General features: G+C 48.2%; 1 pseudogene; it reads right to left on the bottom strand.

The window, feature by feature from the left end:
- Positions 1-534: 534 nt before the first annotated feature.
- On the bottom strand, positions 535-1,049 carry LOC143386201 (ankyrin repeat domain-containing protein 50 pseudogene; annotated as a pseudogene).
- Positions 1,050-5,180: the final 4,131 nt, after the last annotated feature.

Genomic DNA, 5,180 nt, shown 5'->3' on the forward strand with positions numbered 1-5,180 from the left:
TAAATATCACATAAACTTATAATTCAACTTTTCAATAAGTTAATACGGGAATAATCCCAAAAACACATTAGCAAATTTTCTTCAGATTCTCAATGCCTATGACACCTTTTAAGGAGAAATTTTCATGTAAAAAATAATATGCTATAAGCAAAAAGTTACTGGCTTCTACATTGAGAGTTCTCCTACTTCAGCTCATAGTATAGATAGTTCATCCTCCCTGAAAATGAGGCCTGGTTTCCAGGCAGCTAACTGTTCTTCTTTATCGTAAGAAAAGACTCCCCTGACCACTGACAGTTACCGTTAGAAATGGAACATTCTGTTGTTAAACAAGAACAGTTAAGACTTATTTTTAATCTATATATTGTGCAATACAAAGTTCTGTTTCTTCCCATACTAAAATAAACAGTTGTACTCAAAACCACTGATTAAGCCCAACTGCACAGCACTAGTAAACGTACCTCAAAAAAAAAAAAAACCTAGCTAAAAGTCTCTAATTGTTGCACAGAAAACCAAACACTATGACATTCTTTGCTGTTACCTTTTGAATGCTTCTGCTGGGTTCCTCTCACATTCCCCAGGCTGTAAGAGGCTTTGAACGGCTGGGTCTCGCAGCTTGTCCTCATATCCTTGGAGTAGTCCACTGTGGCATATTTGGGCAACCAGACTTCTAACGAACCCTCCAACATACAAAGTATCAGAGTCCTGGGCTTTGCAGAAATGAAAGGCCAAAGCCTGGCAAGGTAAATCTCTCTGCAAGCTTGTAGGTGAACTTGGCCATAAGAGTTTAGTACACAGGGCTGTCTTGCCACTACCAGGCCCTCCTACCAACAACACACCCCAGGCAGCTGCCTTTCCTGAGACAGCACCAGCATTATTCCCAGAATTCATCACAAGGGACGGTGTGTTGACAGCACTACTGTAGCAGCTTCTTTTCTCCTGGAGGCAATGCTGAACCTTGTGGAAAACCCACTCCCTACAGTAAAACTGCTTCCCTTGCAGTAAACTCATCTAGGCATTTTGCAGACCTTTTCTTCCCAAGGATTAGTCATAATAGGTTTTCTATCTTCAACACTGGCTAGGAGCTAGGTACACCAATATAGTCTTTATATCCATTTGGAAATAACTTGCATTTGAATGACAAAAGTAACCAGTTACAGAAAAATTCAACAGTCACAATTTATCAATACAATGTGCATGACTGTATTTGCTTCCATATTCTTGATTAGCAGAGAATATACTCATTGTTGAACAGATGCAAAAACAACTGGTTCCAAAGCTTGCCAATAGTTTTTGTATATCTTGATGGGTCATATAGCTCCATCCTTATGTCTGGAGTTTATGTGACTGTGGAGATTTGAAGCATACACATGAAATAATAAATCAGGAAAACTCAAAAAGAGAAAATTCAGTCTTTCAATATATAACAAATGCTTCTTCAAACTCCAGTGTTAATTGTGTGTATGAAAATTAGATGTAGAAAAGTTGTCCATTATCTTAAATGCCATCAAAGAGATAGCATTTATATAGTACATAGGTAGCTCTATGTTTCTTGTTGAAGGATGACCACTCCAAGTACTAGTTCTTGCCAGGTATAGGCATCTGGGCAACTGCAAGGGAACTGATTCAGATTATCCCTTATGTGGCAGAAATGACAAACCACTGTTTACACTTTCTTAATTCAAAGCATTCATAAAATGCATTTCTCAAGACAGCAGATTCTTACTAAATGGGTTCCTGGGTCTTAAGATGTCCAGGTAATCCACAATTTCCATAAGTAACTAAAACGAAATAAATAAAAATATCTTAGTCCAAAATACCATATATTAAAAGATTATCTACAGTTCACCCATTAATCTCAAAAATCTATACACCTCATCTCTGGCACTTTCAAGAAGTTAGGACACTTAACCCTCAAAGATATTCGTTCCATTTCCCTTTTGCATTATTTTCTTCTATGGTTGTAATTCCCAAGCAGCCAGATATTAATAATTTAATATCGATTTTTGAAACCTTTTCACCCTAGAAAGGGAGAAAAAGAGACCTGATAAACATGGAGTGACACTCTTCATTTTGGCCCAAAGGCTCTGAGGTGGAACAGCGCTCCAAGGAAGCGCTCTCAGCCCGCCGGGCACAGCAGTCAGAGGCTGTCTACTGAACTCGCCACACTTCTTTGTTGGTAGTTTGCAAAATCTAGGAAAAGAACCCAAGGGTTGCGGCTGGATGGGAACTGGTTAACAGAAAAGGGAAGGCGAGGATCCCTTCCACAAATGATAAATCAAACACACTACAGTGTGACTCCTTCCCCCGCTGCACCAAGGGCGACACGCAGGATGGGGTCGGTTCGCAGCCGCGAACTCCTCCGGAGCACGGGCGCGGGGCAGAGGTGCTGGCAGGGCAGCCCGACTCCAGCTCGGCCTGCAGACAAAAGGGTCCGAGTCCGGTGCCCGGGTCGCCGAGGCTGGCCGCCCAGCAGAGGCCGTGCCCCGCACCGTGGTCCCCCGCCACACACGCCCGCCGCCGCCTGCCCCGCCCCGCCCCTAGGATGTGTCCGCGGGAGAGTGCGGGGTCCTCGGAGCCCCTGTGAGGGCCGCGGCCAATGTCCAGCACGGCGCCCCCAACCCTCCAGGCCCGCGGAGCAGGGCGCACCTGAGCGGGGATGGCGTCGAGGGGAAGCGGGTCTCCGCCAGCCCCGTTGCAGCCGCGCGCTGCCGACCGAGGGAAAGCCTCGATCCCCCCGCCGCCGCCCCTGGGCACAGCGGCCATGCCACCGCGGCCCCTTGGTACCTGGGCCCTGCCGCCGCCGCCGCCTCAGGCACTGGCTGCGGGAGATTCTGCCGATTGCAGCGCTTCCGGATCCGGCTGCAGCCACCTCCTCTGCTGGCCTGGGGTGCGCTCCCAGCTGCAGATCCGCCTCTTGGCTCCCGGCGACGGCCAGCTCCAGCTGCCCCAGCAGCCAGGGCCTTGCAGCTCCCCACCCCTACAGGCCAGCGGCCGCCACCGCCGCCATCAGGGCATTGACTGTCTGGGGCAGCCTGGACCTGCCGGCTCCGCCCCGCCGCTGAAGCTCCGCCCCAGGCCCCGCCCGCCCTCGAGGCCCCGCCTTAGCCGTCCAACCTGCCTCTCCCGCCCGACCGCCTCCACCCGCCCGACCAGGCCATGCCCCTGGCTTTGGCCCTTCTTCACTCGCTGGCGGGCGCCCTGCGCCCGTGACCCTCCTAGCTTCGCTCTACCGGGCAGGTCTGGTTGGGCTGCACAGGCCCCGCCTTCGCCGTCTAACCTGCCTCACCCGCCCGACCAGGCCTCGCCCCCGGTGTCGGCCCTTCTTCACTCGCTGGCGAGCGCCCCGCCCCCGTGGCCCTGCTAGCTTCCCTTGCCCTGGCAGTTCCCTTGGGCTGCTCAGGCCCTGCCCCTAAGGCCTTTCCCCGCTTCCCTGGCGGCCAGTGCCCGGGCATCCGTAACAGCTTGGGACCCGCTGCCTCTCTTCGGGGGCGCCTTTCGGGGCGGGCGTCAGGTCTCCGCCTTTCTACGGGGGCGGGGCCAGAGGACAGGGCGGTGGTGCGTTCTCGCCACCTGAGCGCTTGGTAGTCGCAGCCTCCCTCGGCCATGAGCCTGCCTTTGTCCTGCGGGCCGCCTCCCTCCCTCGCTGGGCGCCTCCGAGGCCACTGGGTTGGCAGCCCCGCGCAGGCCTGGTCGCCGTTCTGTCCACTGAATTGCGGGGATGCTTTCCCAGACCAGAACTCCATGAGGGATGGGCAGAGTGGGGGACATTGCAGGGCCGCTGCCGCCCGCCCATTCAGGACGCTCCGCTGTAGCGCAGCCGGCCACCTCGCTGTGTGCAGGGCGCCCGCTGTTGGCTCGCCCTGCGCCCTCCCGAGGTCTAGATCCCGGGTTTCTCCTGGGAAAATAGGTGTGTGTCAACCGACGGAGTGGGAAACCTAGTGCATTTATTATTTTGGTTGTTTTGGCTAAAATGCAAAGTTCTCCTCTTTTCTGGTATGTTTCCCAAAATGCCAAGCCAATCTCCCTGGTTTTAGGAATTTCAAAGTACAATACGTAAGTAGAAACTCAACCAAATAGACCTGCTTGTGCTTACTCTCCCATATTGCTTATTCATGACATAAGGCTTAATGTTTAGCTTTGACTTATGTACCCTTAATTTGGTGGATCTTTTTCCAGAACACAACCAAAATGACAGTAAAGTTCAGTTTTTCCATAATTAGATGAAAGTTGATTTTATGAAACTATGAATTATGATTTAAACAGCTTATTTGTTTTAATAGTTTTACTGGCACATTATAGTTGTACATAATGGGGGATTTGTTGTAACATATTCATACATGAACACAATGTAACAATTTGGCCAGTAGCATTAACCAGTATTTGTCTTTTTTATCGCTTGCTCCCTCCCCCTGATCCCTCTCCTCAACTGATATCTTATCTCGATTTATAGATTTACATGAGATTCCCCCCAACACACCTTTATTTTTCTTTTTCCTCTCTAGCTTTCACATATCTGAGAAAACATACCACCTTTGACCTTCTGAGTTTGGCTTATTTCACTTAACCTAAGTTCTCAAGTTCTATTCATTTTCTTATGCATACCACAATTTCATTTTTCTTCCTGGCTTAATAAAACTCCTTTGTGTATACATACCACATTTTCTTTATCCATTCATTCACTGATGGACGCCTTGGCTGGTTCCATAGTTTGGCAATTGTGAATTTAGCAGTTATAAATGGGTATTTATCTGTAGCTGTAGTATGACTAATTCTTAAGGATAAATACTATGCAGTGGTTTAGCTGGGTCATATGGTGGTTCCATGCCAAGTCTTTTGAGGAACCTTCATACTAATTTTCCATATTGGTTGTACTAATTTACAAGCCCATCAACAGTATAAAAGTGTTCATTTTTCTCCACATCTTGTCCACCATTTATTATTGTTTTTATTCTTAATGGCTGATGTTCTAACTGGAGTAAAGTGAAATTTCAATGTAGTTTTGCTTGCTTAAGCAGTTTTTAAAAATATATTATTTGTTCTAATTAGTTATATCTGATAGCAGGATGCATTTTGGCATCTCATAGGTAAATGGAGCAGTTTTGATCATGACTTAGTTTACCATGCAACACTGATTGACTCTAGTTTCACAGTTGTCATTTTATGTTTACTGAAAATTTTAA

Source organism: Callospermophilus lateralis, unplaced genomic scaffold (assembly GCF_048772815.1).
Source record: "Callospermophilus lateralis isolate mCalLat2 unplaced genomic scaffold, mCalLat2.hap1 Scaffold_138, whole genome shotgun sequence".
Classification (NCBI taxonomy): Eukaryota; Metazoa; Chordata; class Mammalia; order Rodentia; family Sciuridae; genus Callospermophilus; species Callospermophilus lateralis.